The sequence below is a fragment of the Hippichthys cyanospilos genome, chromosome 1, assembly GCF_059441005.1.
Source record: "Hippichthys cyanospilos isolate Australia breed blue-spotted pipefish chromosome 1, RoL_Hcya_1.0, whole genome shotgun sequence".
Lineage (NCBI taxonomy): Eukaryota > Metazoa > Chordata > Actinopteri > Syngnathiformes > Syngnathidae > Hippichthys > Hippichthys cyanospilos.
Window position 1 is genome coordinate 20,248,121 of NC_142369.1, and position 16,778 is coordinate 20,264,898.

Consider the following 16,778-nt stretch of genomic DNA (forward strand, 5'->3'; position numbering starts at 1 on the left):
ATACATCCATCAATTAGCTACCGCTTTCAACGGGGTCGGGTGGCGGGGGCAACAGGTTGAGCAAGGAAACTCAGACTTCCCTCTCCTCGGCCTATTTGTCCAGCTCCACCTGAAGGATCCCCAGGCGTTTCAATGCCAGCTGAGAATCATAGTCTCTCCAGCATGTCCTCAGTCATCCCCAGGGCCTCCTCCCTGTGGGACATGCCCGGAACACCTCACCATAGAGGCGTCCAGGAGGCATCATGACCAGATACCCGAACCATCTCAACTGACTCTTCTCAACACGGAGGAGCAGCAGCTTGACACTGAGTCCTCTACCTGATGACAGAGCTTCTAAGGGAGAGCCCGGACACCCTGCGGAGGAAACTCATTTCAGCCGCTTGTATCTGGGTTCTCTTTCTTTTAGTCATGACCCACAGCTCGTGACCATAGATGAGAGCAGGAATGGAGATCGACCAGTAAATCCAGAGCTTCTCCTTTCGGCTCAGCTCTCTCTTCACCAAGACAGACTGGTACAGTGTCTCTGATTTGGAGGTGCTGATCTTCATGCCAGCTGCCTCACACTTGACTGCAAATCCTAGCAGAACGAAGGAGTGTCCGGGAGAGCACACTCCAGCACATCCTCCAAGGACTCTAAAAAGGGTGGGGTACTCTGAGCTGTCCATAGGCACAAACCATAGTCACGACCTGTCCTCCCACCCGAAGGCGGAGAGAGGCTTCCATCTTGTCTACCGGGGTAAACTCCAATGTGTTTTTTGTGTGGTTTAATACATTTTTAAGATATGCAATATCAATAAGAATGCCATGTTTAAACTAGACGCGTCCAGAGACTATATTATTGTAAGAAGGTTTTTGACTTGACTTCCTCTTTAAATTTAATAATAACTCATTTTTGTGACATAGTACCCATAGCGTCTCTTTATAATTGTGTTCACACTTAAGTAAACTGTGAGGCCACTTGATCTCATATTCATTCCCAAACTAAATAAAACAAAACAAAACAACGTTTTTTTTTTTGGGGGGGGGGGGGGGGGGGGGGGCAATTATACCCATTTCTAAAACCGTTAAAACATCACAACTTCTTTCATTCATAACGTCATGGAAAATGTTAACCCAATTTTCGTATCCCCCCTTCCTTTTTTTGTTTTGTTTTTAATTTAGGTTGTTTCTGCAGATTTAATAGAAGGGGTCGGTGGCACCTTTCTACTTACGTCACGCTTACGGACTAGCGTGTCTATCAGAAGCCGCGCGCTTCCAGGTATACGCCGGTGGCACCAATTCGAGTGTTCGAGGTCGCTGTATTTGACGCCCGCAACAAACCACGAACCCTCATTGACTGGAACTCAGCGAAAGGCCGTTGATTTAACTGGGTACGAATAATTTTATTTTATTTATTTATTGATTTATTTTTGGTCAGCCTGGCCTGGCCTGTGCTGTTACGGAGCGTTAGCATAGCTTGTCGGAGTCTGGTAGCTTCAAAGTAACTTCACAGTTTGACAATGTAATTTTTTTTCTTTATAATTCTTATATTTAGTCAACATTAACCAGTAAGGTTCAGAAGAAGAAGAGGCGATATATGCGGTTCATGTGTTTCATTACAAACGTTAATTGCAGGTGTGCAGTTTATGACGGAGTTCTGTAATCAACGTGCACGTAAACAATAAATATAAATTACCTTTGAAAAATAAAAATAATGTTATTCATCTTTTTAAAATAGTCAAAATACACAGAGTAATGTTGCTAGGGATCGTAATTATATTTGCTAATGTTGATTTCATATATATATATATATATATATATATATATATATATATATATATATATACACACACACACACACACACACTCAAACACACACACATTATGACTGAAAACCCCCACAAAATTTTTAATACAATAGAGAAATACACATCATTATAGTATGAAATGTGACTATAAATGACTATCGTAGCTATGGAACTGAGAACGCCTGAAAATTCGTTAACTTGTGGGTCAGCTCCTGGGCTTTTGCTGCGTAGTACTAAGTAGTATAAGTAGTATAAATATAAGAAAAACACAAAATCCTTCCACCCCAGCTTTCATATTTGCTCTGACAGTCAGCAGTTTCCAAGTCAAGTTCAAGTTCGTTCAGTCTTGAGAACAAAATAACATAGTTCTATTTCTTCAGCTTTTACTATTGTAACCACCAAGACTAGTTTTACATGGGTAATTCACTGTAACTGCTGCTCACCAATGTGATGATTGATTTGGAGGTAAGTGACCATATTTTATTGACAGGCGCAAACAGTTGGAGAAGGCAAATAAGTGATATATTTTAAGTGATTAAATTTTCCATTTTTTTTTCTGACCTCAAAACCCTTTTTTGAGTGAAGCACAAATCCAACCATGAACTCATCACGTATGTTTTACTGCAGCTGCCAAGTAATGGATATACCGGATAGTGTGTCAAATCAAGTAGTGCGTTCAAAATGGTTCATCCTTGCAGAAAGAAATGAACAGTCACGGTCACAGTGAACAAGAGTTTAGGCTGAAGGGTATTTATCATCCATTCAGAATTAATGAGCAATCAGGACTATTATGGTATTATTTTTGTATAGTTCTCATTAGTGCCATTGCAGCTTTTAAGAGCTCATCACAAAATGTTGTTTGATTTGCATTCTCATTTGTTTTTTCTGTGCGCCTGTACTTTAATATTCCCTCCATTTTTCTCAAAATCTGCAGCTTTACTTTTAATCCAGTTTTGAAGAAACACCATACACTAGCAACAATTAAATAACGAGATTAATTAGATAAATCTGTTCTGTGGTTATGATTGTAACGCAAATTCACCGTATGTAGGGCAGTCCAAACCTATGTTAATTAGCTAATGCATATATATATATATATATATATATATATATATATATATATATAAAATGGGCAAAATAAGTATTGAACACGGCACCCGTTTCCTGAGTAAATATATTTGTAAAGGTGCTATTGATATGATATTGTCACTAGATATAGGCAACAATCCACGCAGTTGACATATGCAAAGATGTCAAAACACAATTAACCATAAATTGAATTATGTGTAAAAATATGAAGTAGAGCAGGAAATAAGTATTGAACATCTGAAAGAAAGGGATTCTATATCAAGCATGGGGTGTCAAAACTTCTGCTAAAATCAACCACTAAATGGAAAGCAACAAGTGCAAATTCATCCCAGTTGGTTTAAATAAACACATAATGAGAACAACCTAATATATGATTCCTTTCACAACAGTGTGGCAAAGATAGGAAGGAGTACTGGGCTCCATTGAACCTTGGACTTCTTTGGATTTCATAGGAATTTATGGGTCTTAACGACTGGCATTTTTAGTATTGTATTGTCTAATGTATTGTTGTTTGTTGTTTTTGTGTTTTTACCCGGACTGCAAAGTTTCTGCCGGCAAAGAAAATGTACCGTAAGGTATAAATAAAAAGAAACCTTTGACCTTTGTTTGTGGTCAACTCCCAGGATGTCTGAGCTGACTGTCGACACCAGAAAGCAACAGAAAGACAAATGACTCTAATGTAAATGACTTGATTCGCAAGTGTCACTGTCAACATGAAGCATGCAGTGATATGAACAGCCTCGGATGGTTTATCTAGACAAGAGCTTGGCAACTGGCAGCTTGAGAGCTGCATGCAGCTCTTTAGTGTCCCCCTAGTTGTTCCCTGGAGCTTTTTCAAAAAGGTATGAAAATGGAAAAAGATGTGGGGGAGTATATTTTTTCTTTTAACATGGTTTGTAAACATTCAAAAAACATTCTTAATATTTTCCAAAGCTGTAAAGCATTAAAGTTCAACATTTCTGTCAACAAAGATTTGTGTCATAGACTGACACGCATGTTTCTTTCCGTGCCTGTTGAGAAGAAAAAAAAATCTTTGTGTTTAATGGGCCATGGATCCCAAAGGGAAAAAGAAACGTAGAACAGAAGATTCAACAGTTCTAGAACCAAATCATTTGCTTTCATTGCCAATGTATATGGAGTGCCTGCAGGTTGCTTTTAATGAGCTGTCAAGTAACAAAAACATCTTACATGCTTTATGTTGAGAAGCTATTTAGTGATGTCTGAAAACAGAAGTCACATTACACAGGTAAGGACACAATTTTGTCATAGGCACATAATTAGAAACAAATTGGCTGTTTTTATGAAAGGATTACATATTTTTTTCAGTGCATATTTGGAATGGCATACAGGAATATTGTAGTGTGTTGTTGCTCAGGTCAAATGGTGTTCCATTTTTTTTTTTTAATGACAAACATTTTTTAATTTCTTTATAGTGTTTCAATAATTCTATTGATGCAATGAAACAATACGTCATTGTAATGGAAGTTAAAGGGCACCATCGTGCAGCATAGTCACATGGTCTGTCATTCCAGGGTGCATGCGCTGCAGGGAAAATAAACATTTAGTCATGAAGCCTCATTAATATAGCCTTTTTCTTCTTTCTTCGTTCTTTTTGATAGTAGGCTAATATAGCTAATATGGACACTTATCGCATGTGTTGTCTTCATTGTAAGGCTTATACTTTATAAGACTTTAAATTTTTTTGCAGCTCCAGACAGATTTGTTTCTTGGTTCAATATGACTCTTTCAACATTTTGGGTTGCAAACCCTGTTATTTGTGTTAACCTTGTGTGAGCCAAGGATATTCTTATACGTTATAGAAATGTCATGGCTCACCACAAAACATGTCTAAAATAACATTTACACAGAAAACTATCCCCCCAGAAAACTTGCTAGGCCCATCGGTCACCTACCGCTCATGCTTTGGGCAAAATATTTTATGAACCTGAGGTTGACCAACAACATCAAGTCACTAATGACGTGGGAAGCCAATGTCCATTGCAGGCCTGGCGGAAGAAGGAGCCTACCCCGGCAGGGGTGTGGGGGCAGGAAAAGCCTGGCGGGTCGCCAAGCTTATAATAAATACATTGAGGGAATCACTGCGCTTAAACAATCATGATGACTAGTTCATTGTAACTTCTAGTACTGTATCTAGTGGAAGAGCATTTAAGTTGTCATTATTTGTCGTTTACACAGATACAGTACATTATATGTGATAAGATATATATTTAATATAGTAATGGATGGATGGATGTGCTGCAATATCACTGGTCTAGAGTCTGGAAGAGTACATTGTGCACATTTACTTTATACCATATGATGAAAATATATTCTGTATCTTGATGTATCCGAACTATCAGAGGCAACATAAAGTTTGATTTCAGCCTTCTTGCATAACTTTAGATAAATTGCCAATTTCATCATGACTGAACATTGCTCATCGTCTGTAGGTGACATTGGCCGGCCTATAAACCATCTGTCCAATATTCGAAGGTACATGACATGCATAAAATCCACAAGATGCAAATCTGTTTATATGTATGTGTAATATATATATATATATATATATATATATATATATATATATATATATATATATATAATGTTCCTAAAGACCTTTTTGTGATAATGCACTCTTGTAGAAAGGTAGTTTTGCAATTTGTAAGTTAAGTTAAAAAACAAAACAAGATGCTAATCCACCTGCTATTAAGAATTTAGAAACATGACATGTAGTAAACGTGTGTGCTCATTTCACTGATGCCTTCTCCATTACTACTGATTTGCCTTGTCTAGTGGTGAATATCTAATCATGCCTTGAAGACCTCATTTTGTCTCCTTCTCCCTTTCTCGTCTCATCAATAGGCTGACACTTACTCCTTAACATGGAAGTGTGATTTTTGTGCCATAAACTGTGCTGTGTAGTTCATACAAGTATGACAAATTGCTGATGCCTGCCTAACATTTTCTACACTACCGCTTCTGTACAAACACAGCTTTAAGTCAAGTAAAAAAAGTGATTATATGAGGCAGACCAAAAAATCTTTCTTGGTAATTATTATCCACGCTTAGTGTGGAAGTTCAAGATAGGCTTTGTTTTAATGAATTACATTGCAGATTTCCATGACAGTTCAAGTTTGATGATGTTAAAGGAGTTGATTGAGAATTATTAGGAGGCAGCAGCAATCCAGCAGCAAAAGAAATATTGTAAAATTCTCATACTTAGCACTCATTCAGTATGTGCAGTACTGCCACCCACTGGACAAAGTTGCCCAGCATGTCAGAGACCTGTTTAAAAATTCTTCAGCATTGCTGGAGTATGGTTTTGCAGTTTTCATATTTAAGTTTCAGTGTGAATTCCCTGTGTTACTCATTATTTTCATCCTTCTAATATGTCTTTGTTTCTTTTACAGTAGTTCCGACTGTCCCCACTGGATGAATCCCATTCCTGCTTAAGAACAAGGTAGGAATGACTGGACCTCTTACTGTTATGTTTTTGTAGGCACACTAAAGCTTGAAGCAGTACTCACGTTTAAATACATTGAATTGGTTTGAATCAAAAATGACATGGGATTGAAAATCGATTCGGAATCAATTTGTAGACCCAAAAATCGTACTGGAATTGTAAGACAGTGAAAGATTGCCACCCTTACAGTGTATCCAGTGGCTTACTAGAACCACTAGCCACATTGGGTTTTTCCGTACAAATATTACTGAGTAATATTGTTGTTAATCACTCCCAACATGGCGATCCTTTTATTACATATAAAGGTGGCTTTCAGAAGTTCAGTTTCAGTGAAAATGCATTTGATTTCATTAATGATGATTTAAAAAGACATTGAGTGAGCAGAAGCTTTCTGGGTGAAAATAGTTCAGTACCAGGAAATTAAAAAACATCTTAAATGGTTTGCTTCGATTAAGCCACAACATGTTCATCTTTGGAATTGATGGAGCACTAGAGCCGGGGAAGATCACATTGATTTCCCCTCTTGCTAGCTAAGAACAAAACAAGGGAATTTTTAGATCGAAAATGTAAAATTCAAGGGTGGCACGATTGTTCTCATTTTGTGTTGCTGTTTAATTTCTTGGTTGTAGAACAATCAAAGTAACACTGTTTAAAGACTGAACTGGTTTGCGATTCATTCATGGAACATTTTGGGGTTCTTTTCGATTGAGCATTGTTTAAATGCTATCGCTGAGCTGATTTTTTTTTTTTTTTTCCTGACCTATGCTTTTATGTTGACAATGTCCGTAACCTAACTTCCTGCTGCAAACACACCTTGTTGCAAAGCTTTATTCACCTAACACTGCTCTCTTGAACAGAACAATGAGGTCACAGTAGAGTGGACCCCTAACATGAGGAATTAAAAAAAAAAAAAAAAAAGAAACATTTTTAAGTTACCGTTTATGGAATGCACATTTTTGGGGAAAAAGTGTGTCTTATAATTGGGGAATTACGGTCCTTGGGATTAAATGTATGGACTCTTAAAAATGGGAAATTGTGTCTTTGAGAGTGAATGAGTTAACCATGTAGAATTGTATTACCTCTCCATTTAAATTAGTGTAATTTATAGTATATTGTGAAATGTACACGAAAATTGAGACCTTTTCTGTTTCTGGTTGATAAATACTTTCTTTTTTTATTCATCAGCTGACTGTTTGGCTCTTGGTTTATTCGAACAAAATAGCAATCATCGTCAGTTGTCTCCCCTGTGCCATTTCTTGTATAGTGGGCTACATTGTTCTCATGTTTATGTATAACCCAGATATACGTAACCCTTTGCAATTGACGTCCATGACCTGCATTCCTGAAGCATAAAAGCAGCAGATTTTCAAGGGCTTGCTGACGCAAATTCTCTTGCACACCTGTGGCCTCCTCATCTGTGCCCATGTCATTTGTGCTTTGTTTTTTCATTTGTTTTTTTTTTGTTTGTTTGTTTTTTCTCCCACTCCACCTTGTAGTGGCTGTGGAGCTGGCACATGTGCACCATGTGGAGAGGCTTGTGAAGTATTCATTTGGTCCAGTAGTCCTGCAGGACTCTTACTTTTTAATTGCACATAAGTGAGTACTGGTCACTAACAAATTAACACTCAAGCAGTATCTATTTAGTTAAGTCTTTGCCACTGCTGCACTACTTGTGTTTTCAATTTGGCTGTTGTAGTCCATTGCGAATCTTTTATCAGTTTGTTTCTCTCCTTTCACTCCTTGTTTCTATTTTCGGTGGATGCATCTCAGCATCGCCCTCTCACACAATACTTGAGCTAGACTTTATTTACGAAAATGATTTTGCATTTCCTTTTATAAATTAAAAAAGTGAGCACTGTCTGACTTTGAATTTTTTATCTTATCTGGCACTTGGGAAGCACTGTTCTCATTATTTTTATGGAATGAAATGGGATTCTAGTGGGGGAATCTTTTCATTCATTGCTCCCAATTGCTTAGTCTGTCACATTGACTGAATAGAAACTTTGATCCAGACTTTGGGAAGAGTAACCAATCGCTTTCACCTTAAAAACTTGAATTAAACTTAAATTAAACAAGCCACATAGAGCAGTGTTTTACAAGTTTTTTTTTTTTTTTTTAACTGCAACCGCCCAAGTGAAGACACAAGATCATAAAGTTTGAATTATAAATACAAATCTTAGGAAGATTGTTTGAAATGTAATACACATTTTGGAAATTGAACTGTCATCAATTTTGAGCATATCGGACAAGCTATCACTGCTCCTCAAAAGACTTCATTTCATACTGAATGACAGGATGTACTCTGCTTGGGTGTTTAGATTTTCCTTTGGGGTTTTGTGACACTTTTTCTTGAAAGAAGCACAGTGGTAAGATAAGGAGAAGAACATGAGTAAAAAAAAAAAAAAAAATCCATTTGAAGTTGATGAAGGTCATGTCGACTGTTGAGATGTTGAAATTTTAAAATTGGAGGTTGAACGGCATCACCGAATGAATTGTGTTCGACTTTCCTCTTTTGTGTGGACCTAAATTAATCTTAAATCAAATAAACTGCTTCAACGACAACAACTACAATTGCAAGCCAACCTGAAGAAGCATCTTCTTGGGTTAACAAATGCTGTCATAAAATGCTACAACTATTGCTGCATATTTGCAGTATACAATCAAAGAGTACAATTCCATATAGCTGTGTCATCAGCTATTACTTTTGCCACTCAGACTCTGGTGCCACGGGAGACTTGGAAATCTGTAAAAATGACTCTCTTGTCACCTATTCATATCAGATACCATATGGCTTTTAGCATCGACAAGGGCCTTTGCTTATTCACAGGCCACTAAAACAACTAAACCAAATACAATATTTCTTGTAGTTTTAAATCACTGAAGTGTTGGTGAGGGAGGTGTGGCTCACTAATGTCACTTCTATTTTTGTCGTTATGTACTGTGTACTGCGCAAAAATAATCACATTGCCCAGAACTAAGTTGGATTTGCTGCGATGGGAATTAATTGTAAATTTGTGCACCATCCCTTGGCCTTGCTCAATTTTTTTTCCAGTAATGCTCTGTGTAAGAAAATAATATTACTTGTGCTTCGTCCATGAAAGTGACCATGTCCTTCATCATTTTTTTGTTGTTTTATGGAAAGCAATGTTTTCTATTTACTCATCACGTTTTATCACTATGTTCCTTCAGATTGAAATGGGGCCCTTATAATGCTCAACAGGTGATGGGTGACACGTGTGCACATATTAAACTCTTGTTAAATGGGATGACTCCCATTTAACAAGAGTTTAACATGTGCTTGTTTAATCCAGAACATAGTTGCATCTCCAATTATAAAAGGATGTGCACACTTGTGCAATCAGATTATCAACATTGACATTAGTTTCTCCTTCCTAAAGTACGTTTATTTTAGTTGAGTTGTGAAGGGTATCTTCTTGTTTGTTTCGGGGGACTTTTTTTAAATCACAAAAAAATCTGGTATTGAACAGGTGTGTGTGTGTGGACTTTTTATCCATGTCTAGATAGGGATGGCCATGACTAATGACTTTTAAACTAGTCATGTGAAACGCAATTAGCAATGTGGTTGTAGAAAATATTCCACATTTCAAACCCAACTAGTCAACTTCCTAAAGATTGTCAACTTGTTAATGGCCTAAGACTGCCGCAAAAATGAAAAAGATCGGCGCAACAGAATTTAAAACACTCCAAATCGTATTTCTTAATAATGTTTACCAACCATGGCTCTATAAATTAACCAATTGTTTTAAAATGTTTTTATATACCTATCACAAAATGTGTTGTGGCGAGCAAGACGTGGATGTAGGCCTTAACTAATTGCACATTCTTTTTCAAGTCAACTACTTTGTAGATGACTATATCAATGTTACTTTTTCTTGCTTGTCGCAGCCAAGTAATAATATTCGACACGTTTTGTTATTTAAGGCTTACTTGCTCATCAGTCAATTCCTCACGATTGCAAATGTATAAGGAATATAATATATTGTTGTAACATATTGTAATATTTTATTTTTTTATACAAACTTATTTTGTCATTTTTGGCCCGTGAATTTGATTTAATTTGAATTTCTTTATAAAGGACATAGATGGTGGTATTTTTCCATCTTTCCACTGTTAAATATAGGCATATAAAATACATTTGGTGCATCCACAATCTTAATTTACTATTAAATATGAATTTTAAGGTACAGACATTTCCAACCAGCAAGTGAAACCTCTGGTTGACTGAAGCATCCATCCATCCATCCATCTTGACCGCTTATCCTCACGAGGGTCAAGGGTCGCTAGAGCCTATCCCTGCCTAGTAAATGAAGGAGCCAAAACATTTTACTGATGTTAAAATGCAAAACAGTGCCAAGTTACTACACTTGTAAAGTGCTGTTTCACCTGTCTGCTCTGTGCGATCCTACCTGTAATTTCTTTTTCACCAGTGAAGCTCTTTGAGACTGTGGTGACTCAGGGCTGTACAAATAAACTTGACTTGTTTGTCCGGCTGCTACCAAACACATATTCTTGTCACTTTGGTATTTTATGTAGAAAAACTTTGTGACTAAGAAATGAAATATTGCTGTTTACTTGGCCGACTGTGCCAAATCTCTCCTCCTCAATTCTGAAACCAAAACTAAGCTAAAAGACATGGATAAAACTGGCTTGTATTTACTCTTGCACGGGAGGTACGGGGGCTTACTATCATCATCAGGCCTCTTGCAAGTCATTTTTATCTGCTCGGTCGGAGCCGGTGCTGAGAGCGCAGAAGAACGAAGCTGCCACACACTGCATGAGAATATAGCCTAATTAGCTTTTTCTTTATTTATATGTTGCTCTGCTTGCTTGATACTAATAAATGATATATGTTATTTGAGCTGTGCAATCTTATCAATAAAGCTATGAGTAGCTGGCACTCACAACGTGTGCTTTGTGACGGGAACCCTGTTAAACTTAATCGGTGAAAAGAACCATCTGCACTGTCGACAATCAGTGGGTGTGGGTCCGTGTCCTTTTTGGGGCTTGTATTGTGGAGAGCTTGCCGGAGGACATAAACGCTCTGCTAAGGTGCTTCTGTGTAGCCGAGCGCTTCCGTGTCCCCCCGCATCTGCTTTGAGATGCGGAGCTTTAGGGAAGCACACACTACGGACTGGGCTCCAGCTGTGACAGTATTTCTGATCCCTGACATAAGTCTTCTTCAGTCACATGTGGGTCCGCTGCCCGTGCTGTGTGATCCGTGTGGGTTTTTTTGGGTTTCGCTTGGTGGAGGGCATGTCGGGAGGCACAAAAGGCGGCTGCCGGCGACCGCTTCCATCGGCGACTCAGCTCTGCGGCTACACTTTTCTTTTGGGGTATAAGGACATCCAACGGCAGTTTGCTTCAGCAACGAGAAGTAGAAAGGGGGCGAAGTCTCTGACGGACACTTTTGCTGATGCGGACGTGCGCGCGCACACACATACGGATTTTGTATCGTAGTGGGGACATCTCATTGACATAATGCATTTCTTAGTCCCTATACTTAACCATTACAAGAATTGCTTAACCCGAAACAATTACCCTTACCCCAACGAAAATACAATATAACATCTGAACCTCTCAAAAAAAGTTCTGAATGGTAAATGGACTTTCACTTATATAGCGCTTTTCAATATAAAGGTCCCCACAAGTGCGAGAGGTCCCCAAAAGTAGTTACAATGTGGGTGGTGACGAATTGTCGCTACTGTTTACTAACATAGGTTAGCCTAAAAGGCTGACGGGGATTCAAGATGGGGCAATTCAACTTTATTTCTATAACGCCTAATACACAATGTGCTTTTCATGGTGAAAAATTTGGTAAGAGTCTTTTTATCGTTTTGAACTTCCATTCCAAGTTCGAAACATCTTATCTCTCTGTTGAGCACAGATGTAAGTAAGCCATAGAGTCTGGCGGCATATGTGAGACCACTCTGGAAAACCCATTTATGGCTTTCACTACTAATTGGTCAGTGGTGCAAGAACCACAGCCAATCAGATGCTGCTATGGGCAGTACAGTGCAAAAGCCAGGCTGCACACAAACACGTCGAGAAGGCTTCATATCACATTTTGTGATAGGTAGACACAATGACGGAGTTTATTGTCCGTAAGATTAATAATAAAAAAAAAAACGCCAATGACGATATGTATTAATATGGCAAATATATCGGCCCCGATAATCAATAATTAGTTGATCGCTAGAAGTCTAAACATTGCACAAGGGTTAAAGATTCTGATTCTGCTGCAGTGGTTTGCCACATTTCCACTTATTTCTTTCTTGTTTTAACAAGGCAGTTAAGGTTTAATTGTTAAAGGTACTGTTGCAAATTGGAATAGAGCTTCTTCCTGGAATACAAATTTAATTGAGGAACAAGCAGACACTTTCTCTAAATTTCAATCAACCATTAATTTTATCTAGATGCAGAAAATGTTTTCCCTCATGTCCCTCATGCAATTACTCCACCAATCCCAAATATTGTGCTACTGTATGTGGTTGAAATTGTCTCACGCTTGGTCACAGGGATGTTTAACAGAGAAAGAATATCCCCAGTAAGATGCATCCTAACATAGTTTTTCCCAATTATCACGGTTGTCTTTTCTTTCTGTTTTCCCACTGTAGTGCTGTGATTAAATTGGCTTAGAAATGTAATATCAGAAGTTTTACTTAATTCAATTCTTTAGAAACAAAGGCTGGAGGCTAAAACCACTTTCCTTCACATTATAAATGGATGATTGTTTTTGGCGTTTCTGATTCCAATAATGATTTAACCATGGCCAGGCATGGTCAGCACAGTGTTTGGTTCAGCATCTAATACTATTGTATCTGACTTATGTTTAGCAATCATTTTAGCAGCTGATTTTCCATACATTCAATTTACATTTCTTATCATTTATGATTTTTTTTTTTTTTTTGGGTAGAACTTCCACTTGGTCCACTGATTTGTTCAGGATTCAAAACAAGATTTCCCATTGAGACCAATTACATAGTGCAGTGGTCCTCAAACTAGTTCCTGTAATGTAACGTTTGTGGAATATTTTTTTTCAGCCAAGTTCTACCTAACCAGCCAAAGCAATTTTGGAAAGGGGGAGCGACTTAAAATAGTGTGCCATCTGATTTATTAAACTTTGAATCCACATTTGTTGTGATATCGCTAGGTGTGTTTTAATTTGCAACTCCAGAAGCTAGATTCCATAAACATTTTTCATTTCATTTCTGCCCTGTCTGCTGGAAAATTGCATCACATTACGCATCCCTATATAACTTAACAACATAAAGGCATACAACATTTTGCATAGGAGTCATTATAACAAATTTTAGGAATTTGGTTAATTAATTTGTCCTTGTTTTTTAAAGAAAGATGTGTGATCCTATCATGGCATCAAAACACATAAAATTTGATTCACCTCTACGTGTAGAAACCATGTAACGATTTCACATTTACCCTGGTGCACCTTCATATACCCCCATTTTAAAATGGCTGGTATAGCATGTGTGTGTGTGTATATATATATATATATATATATATATATATATATATATATATATATATATATATGATGCCGCCAAAAAAGCTGTACTTTAAGTGATGTCACAATACAGCGGGTCCCCAAGTTACGAGATTAATCAGTCCTGCTGTTGGGCTCGTTAGGCGAATTCACCGTATGGCGGGCAATCCAAACCTATGTTAAATAGCTAATACATTTAGAACTCCAGTTAAAAACATCAAGATTGTACATACATATTCAAAATTGTTATCAAAATAGTATAGTAAGTGCTACGTATATATAATATACATGTATACAATCAGAAAACATCATAAATAAAAAATATAGAAAGGATTTCTTTATGTTGAAGTGGCATTTGTTGTTCTTGTTTGTTTCCATATAAATCATCTTCTTACTTCTCTCTTTAACATCACTCGCAATTTTGGGACCCATGGCTAAGCCATTCAACTTTAAATTAAGCAGTAAAATGTACTATAAATACGGTTTTGTAACCACTCAGAATCGAACAAAGCTTTGACAGCTCCGAGCTGATTTGTGTGACCTGTAGCATGCTGCTGATTGGTGAGCTTAGAGGATAAGAGGATAAACAAGGCAGCTTTTAATGATTCTGAAATCGTATCATCTGAAGTTGCCATTTTGGTCCTAACACCCTATATTGCTCAGCCCTAGTAGTTGCGGCTTAGATCTAGGAGGAGCAAGCCTAAAGGAGGAGTGAGGGTATAAAACAACAGTCAACGAATGGAAAGCCCTTAGTCACAGACAATCCAAACTTAACTCCTTTGTTCAAAAAAATCTTCCCAATACCAGCTCTAGCTGAGGGTACTGTCAAGCCATTGAAGAGGGAAAGAAAGGATAGGAGTGTTTTTCTTTTTCTCCTTCTAATTAATCTTTAGTTCTCCTTTTAATTAATCTTCATTTACTGCCATCCTACTTTGTAAAATGCCACAAATACATTATACTGTCCTTGGTGGCAGGAGTAATTTAAGGGTATTTTAAAACTATTTTAATTTTCTAGACGAAGAACCAAATGGGACACACTGTATTTCTATACAGAGGAAGTATGTTTTTTTCACATTAGTTGGAGGAAAAGATGCTGACACAGCACAGATTTAGTGGAGAGAGAAAGGTTTGGGGAGAGAATGAGCTAGGGCAGTCATTGAGAGATGGGAATAAATCAGATCCCCAGAGCACTGAGCAATTGCAAGGCCTGGGAGACTTGAAGCGGGGTTCGAGTGATGTTGATTGATAGTGGAACGAGTTGCCTGTTGTTTATCACCACAGTTAAGATGTTAAGTAGCCTCACGGTATAGTCAGGGAGAAGAATGAGATGGGCGAAGAAGGTACATGAAGGAGAGAAAAAATAATGATGGTTAGACATTGAGGTTGACAGTATAGAAGTCTAAGGTGAGAACTGTACATTTGTGAGAATATTGACAATAGGGTCATAAAGCGGAGAAATAGTAAGATTACTTGTTAGAAAGAAGGGACTCTGCTCTGAGGCTTTTACACTTTGCTTTTATTACTTTTATTTGTAGAACACATGAGCACAACATGCGCATCTGTAGACACACACACGCACACACACGTATATATGTATATAATATATATATATATATATATATATATATATATATATATGTATATATATATATATATGTGTATATATATATATATATATATATATGTATATATATATATATGTATATATATATATATATATATATATGTATATATATATATATATGTATATATATATGTATATATATATATATATATATATATATATGTGTATATATATATATATATATATATATATATATGTATATATATATATGTATATATGTATATATATATATATATATATATATATATATATATATGTATACACAGTGGGCCCCCGTGTTACGAACTTAATCCGTTCAGCGGCTACGCTCGTAACTCGAACTGCTCGTTTGACGGGCAATCCAAACCTATGTTAATTAGTGAATGCGTGCAACGCGTGCAAAAACCTTAGGTAAAAACATCACGACTTTATACACAAATTAAAAATGAGTAACATAATATACTGTACAGTTGAATTAAATAACATAAACAAAGGAAAAATGACATTTACCTTTGGGGCGACGTGACTTGAACTGGGTGGAGGCGGAGGGGAGCAGAGACCAACCTGCAGAATTTATTTATTTATTTTCTTAAACGGGAACTTTTCTCAAACTAGAACATATCACCGGCGATTTCCTTCTCTTTAATCCATAATAGAAGAAGCCTCTCCATGTTGTTGTGGATCGAGGTGTGTCCCCCGGCAAGGAAAGTCTTGGCCTTAGAAGATTGCCGAGCGGTTACGGCCATACTCACGAGCAAGGTTAACCATGCGTGCGCCTCCTTCGTTTTTTTTTTTTTATTATCTCCTGCTTGGTTTCTATTGTCATCATCCTCTTACTTCTTCCTTTACCGCCACTAGCAATTTTAGAAGCCATGTCTAACAGATAAAGTTTGCAAAGTCTTCACAACATTCCTTCCTTCTGTTTTTGACTGATTTTCTCTCCTTCCTTCCGTCCCGACCAGCTGTGCCATCAAGCTAAATGAAGGCGTTCGACCAATAGCATCTCCGTGACTGACACCGTGACTGAAACAGTGACTGTGACATTGTAAGAGCAATAGCATATCAGCGCTACCGTAACATGCGTGAGCAGATGATTTCGTTAATGTAGCAAAGCGAAATCAATTGTACGTACACATTCACTGGCAATGCGTGATGAAATCATAGTTAAATCCATCACGAATTTACACACATATTAAAAATTAGTACCATAATCTACTATACAGATAAATTAATTAACATGAATATACAAAGGATAAATGACATTTTCCTCTGTGGCGACGTGACTTAAGCTGAGTGGAGACGGCGGTGAGCAGA

General features: G+C 37.3%; 1 protein-coding gene across 5 annotated transcripts in view; it reads left to right on the forward strand.

Moving 5' to 3' along the window:
• The first annotated feature begins 1,106 nt into the window (after positions 1–1,106).
• Positions 1,107–16,778, forward strand: part of gpat2 (glycerol-3-phosphate acyltransferase 2, mitochondrial) — a 76,848-nt gene continuing 61,176 nt past the window's right edge. For 3 of the 5 annotated variants that reach the window (XM_088417951.1, XM_088417969.1, XM_088417960.1), the window contains exons 1-2: positions 1,107–1,370; positions 6,287–6,336. The gene's annotated coding sequence lies outside the window, so the exon portion shown is untranslated. The remainder of the gene's footprint in view (positions 1,371–6,286; positions 6,337–16,778) is intronic. The other 2 variants (XM_088417987.1, XM_088417977.1) reach the window with 1 other exon arrangement.